Source organism: Neomonachus schauinslandi, chromosome 15 (assembly GCF_002201575.2).
Source record: "Neomonachus schauinslandi chromosome 15, ASM220157v2, whole genome shotgun sequence".
In the NCBI taxonomy this organism is placed as follows: domain Eukaryota; kingdom Metazoa; phylum Chordata; class Mammalia; order Carnivora; family Phocidae; genus Neomonachus; species Neomonachus schauinslandi.
Genome location: NC_058417.1, coordinates 39,468,806 through 39,484,821, shown reverse-complemented (window position 1 = coordinate 39,484,821; position 16,016 = coordinate 39,468,806). Strand labels below are relative to the sequence as shown.

Sequence of the window (16,016 nt, the reverse complement as noted above, 5' to 3'; positions counted from 1 at the left end):
CTTTTGCTTTCTGTCTGTCTCTCTTCTTTTCTCTTCCTTCCTGCCTTCCTTCCTTCTTTGCTTCCTCCCATCCATCCTTCCTCCTTCCTTCTCGTCCGGGCTCCCTCCCTGCCTGGCAGCTCCTCTTGCTCCTCCTCGTCAGCTTTCTCCTCCTTCTCAGTTCCCTTCCAGATAGTGTGTCTGTCCACCCATCTGATGAACCCAGTAGGGGAATGACTCGTGGAAACCAGAGACTGGCCAGGATGTCTTGAATACATCAGCCCCATATCGCGGATCTTAGTGCGGAGGGGACGATACCTACCCTGCAGATCAGCATCTCTATGCCTAAGGGCTGTTTTCAGGCCACAGCAGAATGTCACGCCTCCTGTGCATGCCACACTGACAGAAACACTCAACCAATGCCTCTGGTGTGTAAAGACTCCAGATCCCTCCTTGCAGAATTAGGGGAATCGCGACGTGTGTGTTACGTCATTTCTGATACATTTCTCAGCGTTAAGCTTCCCTTGCAAGCTGGGACATGGGCCTCCTAGTGCCTCTTCCCTGTGTCACCTCCCCACATTCCTACAGGTAGGATCTGCCCTCCCCAAAGAAACTACATGCCTGCACACTCTTCTTCAGAGTCACTTCTGGGAGAACCCACACTCCGACATGACTCACCCCATCCCAGTCTCCATTTCCTCCTCCCTACAATGGGAACCTCGAGCCCTAGGTTGAAAATTCCTTCAAGACATCAAGATACTACCGATTTAATGCCATCCCAAACAGAATACCGACAGCAGGTTTCTCCTTCTTCTACACAGTGAGAGCAAAGCATCCTCCCATGTGGTCGGGAACACAAAAGATCCTGAAGAGCCAAAGTTCTCTCCAAGGGGCAAAGCAAAGCTGGAGGTGTCCCAATTCCAGACAAAACGGTAGTAATCGAAACGATGGGGTGTGCACAAAAGGAGACCCACGGATCTGTGGAACAGAAGAGAAAACCCAGAGATGAGCTGACCCTTGTGCAGTTGTCCATCAATCTTCGACCAAGGGGGCAAGAAAACACAATGGGCACAAGACAGTCTCTTCGACAAATGGTGTTGGAAAAACCAGACAGCTAGAGGCAGAAGAATGAAACCAGACCCCTTCCTTACAGCATACGCACACACAAAAACTTCAAAGTGCATCAGAGACCGAAATGTGACACCCGAAACCAGAAAGGTCCTAGAAGACAGCGCGGGCAATCACGTCCCTGACGCTGGCCATATCAAAGCTTTTTCCGGAGAGGTCTCCTGAGGCAGGGGAAATAGAGCAAGCGTAACCTATGGGGACTACATCACAAGAAAAGTGTCTGTGCAGCCAAGGAAACAATGAACAAAGCTAAAAGGCCATCAACTGAATGGGAGATGATATTTGCAAATGGCATAGGCGAAAAGGGTTAGGATCCAAAATCCATAAAGAACGTACACCCCCCAAGCAAACTCAACACCCCCAAAACAAAAATCCCGATGCAGTAATGGGCAGAAGACAGGAACACACACTTCTCCCGAGAAGAACTATAGATGGCCAACAGACACACGACCCCACGCTCAACATCGCTCATCGTCAGGGAAATGCCAATCACAGTTCTAAGGAGATGGCACCTCACACCTGTCAGCATGGCTATGATCCACAAGAACAGAAACAACAGGTGTTGGTGAGGCGGTGGAGAAAGGGGAAGCCTCCCACGCTGTTGGTGGGAATGCACACATTGGGGAGTGCCTCTGCTGTGGAAAATGGCATGGCGTTTCCTCAAAAAGTTAGAGGTAGAACTAACCTACGATCGAGTAATCACACTGCTGGGTTGCCCCACCCTCCCCCAAACCCCAAAACACGAACCCGAAGGGATACATGCACCCCTATGTTTATAGCAGCATGACTGCCAGTAGCCCAGGTACCGAAGCAGCCCGAGTGTCCTCCCACAGATGAATGGATAAAGAAGATGGGGTCTTGATCTCCAATGCAAAAGTATTCAGCCACACAAGGGAAAGAAATCTTGCCATTGGCAATGACACGGATGGAGCTAGAGAGTACAGTGCTAAGCAAAATAAGTCAGCAGAGAAAGACCAATACCATATGGTTTCACTCATAGGTGCCATTGGAGAAGCTAAACAAAAGAGCAAAGGGAAAGAGACAGAGACAGACAGAGAGGCAGAGAGAGAGAGAGAGAGACTGAGAGATAGTGGGTGAGGGAGAGAGAGAGAGAGAAGGTGTGCTACCAAGCAACAGACTCTTTAACTACAGAGAAGAAACCGATAGTTCCCAGAGGGGTCGGGGGTGGGGTTTGGGTGAAATAGGTGATGGAGTTTAAGGTGGGCACTTGCTGTGATGAGCACTGGGTGACCTATGACATTGCTGAATCACTACATGGTCCACCTGAAAGGAGTGGGACATGAGAGGTTAACTCTACTGGGATTCAAAGAAAAACTTACGGAAAGCAAAGAATTAAGGATACAAGACATGAAGCACTGGGTCCAGACCTAGCAAGTAGGAGGCAACCCAGGTCGTGTCTGGGTTGCCACCTCATCAGGTGAACCCCCAGGTCCTAAGGACCAGCAGGAGGCGTGTTTGATCTTGGCAGTCTGTCCAGAGCCTCCCGCATAGCTGGTCTTCAACGTTGGTGTGTGCCCCAGACAGGAGGCTTCCTAGCTCATCAGAGGTCCCTCCACTGCTCCTGGGAGGTGACTCAGGGCCTAAGTCTGCCCTTCCTCTCAGAGCCTGAATCCAGCCTCACATCCCTGAGCACCGAGGCAGCATCATGCATTAGTTCGGGACCAGAAGTGCCAGCCTTCTGTCTATCGTGAGTCCTGTGAATGCCCATGCTCTTTTCTCTTTCTTCTTCCTCACTTGGTCTCCCCCGCCCTCTGCCCCACTCCCGCATAAGTTCTGCTCCCAGAGCGGCACATTGACTTCCCTGGAACGCTTCACAGTTCCTTCCCCAAATGCTGGAGGTTGTTTGGTTCCCTTAGATGGTTCAGAGACCATGGATTACTCCAAGTCATCCTACACGCCCACTGCACAGGCTCTCGGTCCCTGACGTTGCCCGTCCTTACTTGTCTTGGGCACATGTTGATCACGATGTCAAATCACCTTCTAGTTGGGGAGCCTGATGTGTTTGGCAGGAAATTGCCTGATAACTCTGTACCCTGCCAGTGGGTCCTGAGGAGCAGGAGGTCCAAGCAGAAGGGGACTTCCATGGCCCCACAAGATGTGCATGTGCAGACACGGACATCAGTCATGAGGCCACCGCAGGGCTCACCTATCTCTGAGGTGGAGGAGTGCATGATGGGGTGGATGGTGCCCAAGGCCACGAAAGGGTCCCTGTGTTCCCAAGAGCTCTGAATGCCGGGGCCGCTGCCCTCCCACGGGGTTGAGTGGTAGGACACAGATGTCTACCACTTTGTCCCACATATCACCTCTCCTACAGGAGAATAGGAAGTCCTCTACATGTTAAGAATCTTTAGAGAATACGTGCTTAAAATGTTTCCGAATTGAGAATAACTCCTAGAAACATTTTCAGATTAAAGCAACGTGGTCATATCAGCAACGTCGTTCTTGCCTCACTGACCATCAGATCATGTGATAGAGTTCCCGCTGTCCTGAGGAGTGTCCGAGCAGCGGTCCTTCCCCAGCTTTGGTCCCTAGGTTGTAGGTAGATTGGGAGTATTCCTGGGGAGGGGACGAGTGGGTGGGAGGGGGCGGAGAATGACTTGTCGGTATGTTCAGAGGGACCACCAGAATCCAGGCCTGAGCCCAAGTGGGTTTCCCCACAAAGCCTGATTCCAGACTCCCACAGGCATCTGCCTCTCATAGCACCCTACCCCACCTGTGTGTCCCAGTTCAATCAAGGACCTTGGGTAGAGGCTGTCTGGCCTCCTGTCTTCCAAAAGGCAAGGCAGAACCAAAGCATGTGGGCAGAGGAGGCTGCAGAGCACTGGGATAAGGCAAGCCTCAGTCACTTAACATCCTGCAGCACCAATAGTCTTGAATTGTCAGAATTGTGGGCTTTTCCAGCATGTAGATCTTTTATTGATATGACTAGGTATCGTGACTCAGTCCTAATTCATTTTTAATATATTCATTGACCTCACATAACTCACTATATATTTTTTTCTCTTACTTTAATTGAATGAGTAGTCCAGGTGAGATGATCCTAAGGTATTTTTGATTCCTAAAATATTCAAATGATATGGGGGTTTAAAATTCATTTTCAAAAGTGCTTCTTTTTTTAAATATAATTAATTATAATTAATAATTTCAAATCTGATAGAATATCATCAAGTGATCCCCCATGTCCCTATTACCAGTTTAATAAATAGAACTTAACTTCATCCTCTTCAAATTACATGCCTTTTCATTCTCAAAGGTAGGTAATCATTCTAGTGAATCACACATTGTGTATGTTAATAGTTCATTTCAGATGTTTTTAGACTTTTTATAAAATAACATAGAATTGGCTACTTTCACTTTATTTTATGAATGTGATACCTATGTGGGTACCTCATTCATCCCTTTTTAAAAATAATTCTTCAATGAGTAAAAATGATATATTTGTCCATCTTTCATTGACATATATGTGGGTTTTTGCAGTTTGTGACTTTTGAAATTATTACCGATATTAAAATGATCTATGAATTCCATTGTACGAGTCTTTTGATAAATTTTATTTATTTATTTATTTAGTAAACACCACAAGGTGGACTGCTCATGTTATTTCTCTGTGAGCATGTGTTATAGGAGCAGCTAAATATATAAAGTGAATAGTAACAGACCTAAAGGGAGCAATATACAGCAATACAATAATAGTAGGGATCTTTAATACTCTACTGTCACCAATGGATAAATCATCCAGGCAGAAAAATCAATATGGAAACATGGCCTTTAAATAATATGTTACAATAGAGACATACACACAACATTCCATTCAAAAGCAATAGAATACACATTCTTCTATGCACATGTTACACTTTCCAGTATAGATCATAGGTTAGGCCACAGAACAAGTCTTAATAAATTTATAAGATTAAAATCATATCAAGCATCTTTTGTGACCACAATAGTATGAAACTATAAAACAATCAGAAAAAAACCTGTAAAATTCAAAAATAGGTGGAAATTAAACAACATGTAATGAACAACCAATCATTCAAAAAAGGATTCCAAAGAGAAAAAAAAATACATTGAGACAAATGAAAATGGAAATACAACATACCAAAAGTTATATGTTGCAGCAAAAGCAATTCTTAGAGGGAACTTAATATTGATAAATGTCTACAACATGAAACAAAAAAAAACCCTCAAACAACCAATTTTTCACCTCAAGGAACTAGACAAATGAACAAAGCCCAAAGTTACAATAAGGAAAGAAATAACAAAGATCAGAGGAGAAATAAAGGCACTTCCCAAACTAACTATGCTCAAAGGAATAGCAGACGAGGGACAATTGTTCTCACTTTTGCCAAGCCAGCAGAAAATATCACATGATTAGATGATGTCAAATAACCAGAAATGTAGCTGGTGATGATTCCTGACTTTCTCATTTCTGGAAAAAGTTCTTAAGTAGTATTCTCAATTAAAAAAATGATCAAACACTAAATTACAGAAGCCTCAAAACACTAAGGCAACAACTCCCTTATTGACTATTCTCCAGTTAGTACAAAAAAAAAAATGCATAAGTAAAAACAAGAAGGTCATGCCCATTGGTCCAAACTTTGGGGAGTTCAGTGCATAAAAGCTCCAGAACACAAAGAGACATCAGAATCTGAGAAACTCACCTCTGAACAGGGGCCCACCCTTGACACCTGACACCATGACCAACTTGTGCTGCTCCCCTTGCTGCCAGCCTATGTGCTGCAGGACTACCTGCTGCAGGACCACCTGCTGCTAGCTCAGCTGCTGGGTCTAGAGGCTGTGGGCAGACCTGCAATGGGTCCAGCTGCTGTGGGTCCAGCTGCTGCCAGCCTTGCTGTCAAACCACCTGCTGTAGGACCACTTGCTGCTGGCCCACATGCTGTGTGTCCAGCTGCTGCCAGCCCAGCTGCTGTGGGTCCAGTGGCTGTGGACAATCCTGTTGTGGGTCCAGTGGCTGCCAGCCTTGCTACCGCCCTAGTTCCTGCTGCACACCCTGCTACCAGTCAGTTTGCTGTACCCCCGTGTACTGCAGGAGAATTTGCTACCACCCCACCTGCTGCTGCTTGCCTGGGTGCCTAGCCCAGGGCTGTGGATACAACTGCTGCTAGCCTTCCTGCTACTCATCACCTCACCAAAGAAATACCATCAGCACATATCACCTTCCTGTCAACTGACTTGCCATTTGGAGGACAAATTTCCTTGCTCGATTTTGCTGAGAGTCAGCATGCAACCATTAAAATTTTTCTCATACGTCTTTTTATAAGCTTGTGAATCAGCTTGATGCTGTGCAGAGGACTTCCTCCAATTGTCTTCCTCCCATGTATGTGGATCATGTGCCAGTTTCATAAATTCTTGATACTAAGTTATGGTCTTGGCTTCTGAAGTCAGAATCATCATCTCCCTCTAAGTAACTTAGGAAAACAAGTGTTTAAAACTTTTTCATAGTTTCCTGCAACTGATTAATAAACTTCATAATCATATTTTCTTTTTCAATGTGCTTATGGTTCTTCCTCTTACTTTCATCTTTTTGTGATAATTTGAGTTGTCTCCTTAGATGGAAGTGTCTTACTTATATGCCTCTTTGTAAAGTCTACATCATAATTCACCCCATATTGTGTTTTGTTTTATTGTACGATATTTCTGATATAGGAACTTATATACATATTGGGTATCATATGCATTATCCAGCCTGAGGTACACAACAGCATGTCATGAATTATATTCCACATTTTCAGGTGAGAATATTTCACTGTGTAATTTCATGTAGTTAATAATGGACAGACTGGGATCCAGAACTGGATAATTTGTTCTTGCTCAAAGGCAACTATATTTACATGTCAATAAAAGTAACAATGATATTTAGTACTGAACACTAGAAAGTTGTGCAAATTTATTTATCCTTTACAAATGGAAGAACAATCACTCATATATGTAGATAATATCTGTTCAAAAATCAGTTTCTCACAACTCAGCAAGCAGCAGATCAGATACATGTGAGGGCAGGTGGACTGCATTTTGGAGCTCTCAAGAAAGCAGGTACCTTTCCTGTTTCCACTTATTCAGCCACACATGAAATTCATCCCCATGAAATATTGTTAGCATCCATTTTGTCCTCACAAGACAGACTCTCATCTAAACTATCTCTGTATTGTGCAAATCCATTCTGAATAGCCTCCTTCTATTAAGTATCTCTCAACATAGTGAGAAAATAAATAATTCTCTGCAATAAAAAATGGACCATATATTGTATTCCCCTAAAGTTATGGAAATTTGTCATCCTGACCAAAATGCTATTAAGAAATTTAAGTTCAGACAAAGTTGAAGCCTCAGAGACTGTGCAATGGGCATGTACGACTTTGAGTAACACATGACCTATGAACCATCCAAGAAACTAAACAACCTCCTATATTTTCTGAGGCAACTATGAAGGATTTGAGAGAAATCAAGAGCATGTTCCAAGGGGCGTGAGAAGAATGTGAGGAAGAAGAAAGAGAAAAGAACGTGGGTATTCACAGGAGTCGTGATAGACAGGCTGGCGCTTCTGGTCCTGAACTAAAGCATGATACTGCCTCAGCGCTCAGGGATGTGAGGCTGGATTCAGGCTCTGAGACAAAGAGCAGACTTAGGCCCTGAGTCACCTCCCAGGAGCAGTGGAGGGCCCTCTGATGAGCTAGGAAGGCTCCTGTCTGGGGCACAAGCCAACGTTGAAGACCAGCTATCCGGGAGGCTCTGGACAGACTGCCAAGACCAAACATGCCTCCTGCTGGTCTTTAAGAGCTGGGTGTTTGCATGCCAAGATGATGAACGGACACGGCCTGGGTTGCTTCCTACTTGCTAGGTATTGACCAAATGCTTCATGTACATTATCTTTAATTCTGAAGAAATTTTCAAGGAAGTATAAATATTCCCATTTTAAGAAAAGAAGAAATTAAGACCAAGAGAGGTAAATTAAAGTCATAGTTTGTTTCCTAAGAGAAAATATCCTGAGAAAAAGAACCAAGTGGACATTGTTTAGGATGTGCATAACACACTGGCAGAGAATTGAAGAAATGGGGCAGATAAGGGTGTATATGAATCTAGTATCACTGTTTGCAACTGAAGCTTAAACCCGAAGGGAAATTATCAGAAATGGTGTAAAATACACACTTTAGAATTATCCTACTTGATGAAATGGAGCTGGAATCTTTATAGACAACTCTCCAGAATCACTGGTTGTATGTTTTTCTCAGCATGGCATGCACAGATTAAATGACTTTCTGCTGTTGCATGAAGAGAACCTTTAGACACAGAGACGTGCATGTGGCGATTCGAAGTTGGCCTGAACACACTGAGATCGAAGATATGTGAATGGTTGTGTGAGTCAGTTTGGGGTGCTATAATGAACTTCCATAGACTGCTGGCTCACACAGCAAAATTTATATGCCACAGTTCTGGAGGCTGGGAAATCAAAGATCAAGGTGCTTGGCAGATTAAGTGTCTCCTTGGACCCACTGCCTAGTTTGCTGATGGCTGCTTTAAGGTTGTATCTTCAAATGGCGGAGAAAAAGTGAGAGAGCTTTGGTCTCTGTCTCTTATTATAAGAGTATCACTCCTATTATGGGGCCTCATCCTCATACCCTCATCCAAATATAAATACCTCTCAAAGATCCCACCTCCAAATGCCATCTCACTGGGGATTAGGGCTTCAGCACATGAATTTTAAAGGACACAAATATTCAGTCCATGGAAGTGAGGTATTGAATATATCATCTACAATCTATCCTTTGCTCCTCTTAGACCAACCTCTGTTTCTTCAAGGTGGTGGAAAATCCACAATTTCTAGAAAAAGATGAATAAGGAAAAGGAGGAGGAGGAAGGAGAAAAAGAAGAGAACTACAAAGAAGAATAAGAAATCATAGGATGGATGGATGGAAGGAAATAAAAAAATACGAAGAGGAATGGAGAGGGAGAAAGGGAAGGAGGAAAATAAAGGGATGTATAACAGGAAGTCTAATGGAACAAGCTGCAGCTACTGCCACTGTATTAGTGTGTAACTAGTAGTCATAATCTCCATCTTTTGCTACCAGTCCTATATTTCCTTTACCTTAGCCAATGCTTCCATTGTTTTGGATAATATCCCAATGGAGTAACCCAGATAATCCTGCCTAATGGGTCTAGGTGTCTGATTACTGATACAGGGATGAACAGAACCATGTAGATATTTCAGTGAAATGTCCTGAGTTCCAGATACCTTTCTCTCTGTACTCTATCGCTCCATGATAATTATCCATCACCAAATAGTGACCCTTTCCTCTACCTGTTGGTCTACTGACATGAGGAGTCCAAAATGACCAGATGACAGTTTTAACATTAGATCATGTCCCCTGGCTGAAATTCTCGTCACATAGAAATTAAACCTTCAACCCAGTAAGCCTAAAGCCAGGGGGTTGGTAAATAGAAATTCCCAAGTATGTCACTGAAATTAAGGTGAGACAAGTCCCTCCTATTTCTACCCAACAATTTCTAACCCATGTATACCACCTTTTGGTATATATATAGTACTGCCTATATATGATCCACATAATGGCCATTGGGCCAAGGTACATACCTCATCCACAAGACAATATATCAATCCTGCATGTAGTTACCTCTAGGGTGGTACCTTAGCTGAACATCTAAGGGACTGTTACAATGTTCTATCAGACCAGCAATTTCAGGCTCATGTGACATATGGTAGAACAAGTGGATCCCATGGCCATGAGCCTACTGTTCACTTTGTTCATCAGAAAGTGGGTCCCTGGATCCAAGGCGATGATATGCAGGATCCTATGACAATAAAACCATAAACTGCTAGAGAGTAATACAGACAGGGAAGGCAATATATATGAAAAACACGCATCAAACTTAGTAAGGTGCCTTTTCTAATATGGAAGTGGTCCTATATAGAAAACTTTTCCTGTGGTTTTGTTAGTTTCCATGCGGGATGTTACCATATTAAGGGTTCAACATCAATCACTGCTGTCTAATAGCACATTCAGCAGAAGTAGCTGTGGTAAAAGGGAACCCGTACTGTTGGGCCCACACAAAACCTCTATCTCTACCATCATGGCTACTTTGTGGACTATTGTGCAAGTAAGTACTAGAGCATCCAAGGAGGGATATGGGATGTTACCCAAACTCCTAGTTGTTAAGAGCCTCCTAAATGGTGGATACTCTCTGCTGGGCATTGATGGAACACTTTCTACCTATATACCAGGATCCACCTATCTGGTTCCTCTCCAAATCTCTTTATTTCTAATCTTTCATCCTGCTCCATCAAGGTCTCAAACTAATCAGCCAAGCCTTTTACCACCTGCAAATAGCCAATGAACATCATTTCCTCAGGCCACTTTTTTTTTTTAATTTAAATTCAATTAGCCAACATATAGGATCATTAGTTTCAGATGCAGAGTTTAGTTATTCATCGGTTATATGTAACACCCAGTGCTCAGCACATCAAGTGCCCTCCTTAATGCCCATCACCCAGTTATCCTATCTCCCCACCCACCTCCCCTTCAGAAATCCTCAGTTTGTTCTCTATATTTAAGAGTCTCTCATGATTTGTCTCCGTCTCTGATTTCTTCCCATTCAGTTTCCCCTCCCATTCCTTAGGATCCTCTGCACTGATTCTTATATTCCACATATAAGTGAAACCATATGATAATTGTCTTTCTCTGACTGACTTATTTCACTCAGCATAATACCCTCCAGTACCATCCACGTCGATGTAAATGATAAGAATTCATGATTTTTGATGGCTGAGTAATATATATATATACACACACACACCACATCTTATTTATCCATTCATCTGTTGATGGACATCTGGGCTCTTTCTACAGTTTGGCTATTGTGGACATTGCTGCTATAAACATTGGGGTGCAGTCACCCCTTCGGATCACTATATTTGTATCCTAGGGTAAATACCTAGTAGTGCAATTGCTGAGTCATATGGTAGCTCTATTTTTAACTTCTTGAGGAACCTCCATACTGTTTTCCAGTGTGACTGGACCAGCTTGCATTCCCACCAACAGTGTAAGAGGGTTCCCCTTTCTCTGCATCCTTGCCAACATTTGTTGTTTCCTGACTTGTTAATTTTAGCCATTCTGACTGGTGTGAAGTGGTATCTCATTGTGGTTTTGATTTGAATTTCCCTAATGCTGAGTGATGTTGAGCATTTTTTCATGTGTCTGTTGGCCACTTGTATGTCTTATTTGGGGAAATGTCTGTTCATGTCTTCTGCCGATTTCTTGACTGGCTTATTTGTTTATGAGGCATTGAGTGTGGTAAGTTCTTTATAGATCTTGAATACTAGCCCTTTATCTGATTTACCATTTGAAAATATCTTCTCCCATTCTGCAGGTTGCCTTTTAGTTTTTTTTTACTATTTCCTTTGCTCTGCAAAAGGTTTTTATCTTGATGAAGTCTCAATAGTTCATTTTTGCTTTTGTTTCCCTTGCCTTTGGAGACAGGTCTAGCAAGAAGCTGCTGTGGCTGAGGTCGAAAGGTTGCTGCCTGTGCTGTCCTCTAGGATTTTGATGGGTTTCTGTCTCACATTTAGGTCATTTAGGTCTTTCATCCATTCTGAGTTTATCTTTGTGTATGGTGTAAGAAAATTGTCCAGTTTCATTCTTCTACATGTGGCTGTCCAATTTTCCCAATACCATTTGTTGAAGAGACGTCTTTTTTCAATTGGATATTCTTTCCTGCTTTTTTTTTTTCTTTCCTGTTTTGTCAAAGATTAGTTGACGATAGAGTTGAGGGTCTATTTCTGGGTTCTCTATTCTGTTACATTGATCTATGTGTCTGTTTTTGTGCCAGTACCATACTGTCTTGATGATTACAGCTTTGTAATAGAGCTTAAAGTCTGGAATTGTGATGCCACCAGCTTTGGCTTTCTTTTTCAACATCCCTTGGCTATTTGGAGTCTTTTCTGGTTCCATAGAAATTTTAGGATTATTTGTTCTAGCTCTGTAAAAAATGTCAACGGTATTTTGACAGGGACTACACTGAATGTGTAGATGGCTCTGGGTATCATAAACATTTTAACTATATTTGTTCTCCCAACCCATGAGCATGGAATGTGTTTCCATTTCTTTGTGTCTTCCTCAATTTCTTTCATAAGTGTTCTGTAGTTTTCAGAGTACAGATCCTCACCTCTTTGGTTAGGTTTATTCCTAGGTATCTTATGGTTTTTGGTGCAATTGTAAATGGGATCAATTTCTTAATTTCTCTTTCTTCTGATTGTTAGTGTAGCTGATTTCTGTGCATTGATTTTATATCCTGCCATGTTGCTGAATTCCTATATGAGTTCTAGCAGTTTTGGGAGGAGTCTTTTGGGTTTCCCACATAAAGTATTATGTCATCTGGGAAGAGTGAGAGTTTGACCTTTTCTTTGCCAATTTGAATGCCTTTTACTTCTTTTTGTTGTCTGATTGCTGAGGCTAGGACTTCTAGTACTATTTTGAACAACAGTGGTGAGAGTGGACATCCTTGTTGTCTTCCTGACATTAGGGGAAAAGCTCTCGGTTTTTCCCCATTGAGAATGATACTCACTGTGGGATTTTCTATATGATTTTTATGATATTGAGGTATGTTCCCTCTATCCCTACACTGTGGAGAGTTTTATTCAAGAAAGGATGCTGTGTGTTTGTCAAATGCTTTTTCTGGTTCAATTGAGAGGATCAAATGATTCTTATCCTTTCTTTTATTAATGTGACGTATCACGTTGATTGATTTGCATATGTTGAACCACCCTTGCAGCCCAGGAATAAATCCCACTTGGTCATGGTGAATAATCCTTTTAATGTACTGTTGGATCCTATTAGCTAGTATCTTGGTGAGAATTTCGGCATCCATGTTCATCAGGGATATTGGTCTGTAATTCTCCTTTTTGGTGGGGTCTTTGTCTGGTTTTGGGTTCAAGTTAATGCTGGTCTCATAGAACAAGTTTGGAAGTTCTCCTTCCATTTCTATTTTTTGGAACAGCTTCAGAAGAATAGGTATTAATTCTTCTCTAAATATTTGGTAGAATTCCCCTGGGAGGCCATCTGGTCCTGGACTCTAATTTGTTGGGAGTTTTTTTGTTACTGCTTCAATTTCCTTGCTGGTTATGGGTCTGTTCAGGTTTTCTATTTCTTCCTGTTTCAGTTTTGGTAGTTTATATGTGTCTAGGAATGCATCAATTTCTTCCAGATTGTCTAATTTGTTGGCATATAGTTGCTCATATATGTTCTTATAATTGTTTGTATTTCTTGGGTGTTGGTTGTGATCTCATCTCTTTCACTTGTGATTTTATTTATTTGGGTCTTTTTCTTTTTGATAAACCCCTGGTTAGGGGCTTATTGACCTTATTAATTCTTTCAAAGAACCAGCTCCTAATTTCATTGATCTGTTCTACTGTTCTTTTGTTTTCTGTTTCATTAATTTCTGCTCTAATCTTTATTATTTCTCTTCTCATGCTAGGTTTAGGCTTTACTTACTTTTTCCAGCTCCTTTAGATGTACAGTTAGCTTGTGTATTTGAGACTTGTCTTGTTTCTTGAGAAAGGCCTATATTGCTATATACTTCCCTCTTAGGACCATCTTTGCTGCATCCCAAAGGTTTGGAACTGTTGTGTTTTCATTTTCATTTGCTTCCATGATTTTTAAAAGTTCTTTAATTTCCTGGTTGACCCATTCATTTTTTAGTAGGATGCTCTTTAACTTCCAAGTATTTGAGTTCCTTCCAAATTTCCTCCTGTGATTGAGTTCAAGTTTCAAAGCACTGTGGTCTGAAAATATGCAGAGAATAATCCCAATCTTTTGGTACCATTTGAGACTTGCTTTGTGACCCAGTATGTGATCTATTCTGGAGAATGTTCCATGGCCACTTGAGAAGAATGTGTAGTCTCTTGCTTTAGGATGGAACAGGCCATTTTTTCTACAAAAGAAACTTATGACATGTGTACTGCTCATGGTTATGCTCATTGGGGTATTTCTTATTTCCACTGCCTTTAAACTCAGAAGGTACTGAAATGTTGTAGCAAAAATAGCTGTTAATAAGTCTATCAATAAGTTTAAGACATTCCATAATTCTATACCATGATACACTAGGTTTTTGCAGAGGCCAACCTGGCAATCAAATGAAGTTGTGCTGGGAACTACCATCCCTGCATTCTTTAAGTCTTTGAGTGTTCATTAAACTCTGCTGTTCATTGCTATTGCTTCTGGCTAATATATTGGTCAGGAGGAGAGCAATTTTTAGGGGCTCTTATTTGGCCTTTGTTTTTATTATGGCTCTCACTTCACATGTCGAGATGCACTTCTACTGCAAAGAGTGCAGGTAGTTGATAGGTTCCAACTATTAGCAACTTCAGGATCTGTATCAGCTTTAGAGCTAAGGCCAGGTTCTTCCTGTAAATCCCTGGCTCATAATTGCACACCATGAAAGTACTAGGGCCTAGCATTTTCTTCCCAACATGGGAACTTATTAATGGCCATCTTTGCTCGGAATATCTCCAGTGGGTTGACCAATGATTTGTCAGACCTGCATGGCAGGCTTATATCCTCCTTGCCTAATGCTGCCTATTTCACACCTTTTTTGGGAAAGATGTCATACCTACATTGCAGTCTGTAGGTTTTTGCTGCCTAATCCCCCTTTCCTTTTCCCCTTTTTTAAACCTTTCATTGGCATTACTCCCCAGTAAACATCTTACATTCTTTTTTAAAAAATTTTTTTATTGTTATGTTAATCCCCATACATTACATCATTAGTTTTAGATGTAGTGTTCCATGATTCATTGTTTGTGCATAACACCCAGTGCTCCATGCAGAATGTGCCCTCCTCAATACCCATCACCAGGCTAACCCAACCTCCCACCCCCCTCCCCTCTAGAACCCTCAGTTTGTTTTTCAGAGTCCATCGTCTCTCATGGTTCGTCTACCCCTCCGATTTCCCCCCCTTCATTCTTCCCCTCCTGCTACCTTCTTCTTTTTTTTTTCTCTTAATATATATTGCATTATTTGTTTCAGAGGTACAGATCTGGGATTCAACAATCTTGCACAATTCACAGCGCTCACCATAGCACATACCCTCCCCAGTGTCTATCATCCAGCTACCCCATCCCTCCCACCCCACCCCCCACTCCAGCAACCCTCAGTTTGTTTCCTGAGATTAAGAATTCCTCATATCAGTGAGGTCATATGATACATGTCTTTCTCTGTTTGACTTATTTCGCTCAGCATAACACCCTCCAGTTCCATCCACGTCGTTGCAAATGGCAAGATCTCATTCCTTTTGATGGCTGCATAATATTCCATTGTATATATATACCACATCTTCTTTTTTTAATTTTTTAATTCTTATATTATCCCCATACATTACATCATTAGTTTTAGATGTAGTGTTCCATGATTCATTGTTTGTGCATAACACCCAGTGCTCCATGCAGAATGTGCCCTCCTCAATACCCATCACCAGGCTAACCCATCCTCCCACCCCCTCCCCTCTAGAACCCTCAGTTTGTTTTTCAGAGTCCATCGTCTCTCATGGTTTGTCTACCCCTCCGATTGCCCCCCCTTCATTCTTCCCCTCCTGCTACCTTCTTCTTCTTTTTTTTTTTCTTAACATATATTGCATTATTTGTTTCAGAGGTACAGGTCTGTGATTCAACAGTCTTGCACAATTCACAGCGCTTACCAGAGCACATACCCTCCCCAGTATCTACCACCCACTCACCCCATCCCTCCCACCCCACCCCCCACTCCAGCAACCCTCAGTTTGTTTCCTGAGATTAAGAATTCCTCATATCAGTGAGATCATATAATACATGTCTTTCTCTGTTTGACTTATTTCGCTCAACATAATACCCT

At 42.1% G+C, this 16,016-nt stretch overlaps 1 protein-coding gene across 1 annotated transcript in view; it reads right to left on the bottom strand.

Moving 5' to 3' along the window:
- Positions 1 to 16,016, bottom strand: part of LOC110573273 (signal transducer and activator of transcription 5B) — an 871,639-nt gene that overhangs the window by 778,403 nt on the left and 77,220 nt on the right. The window lies entirely within an intron of this gene.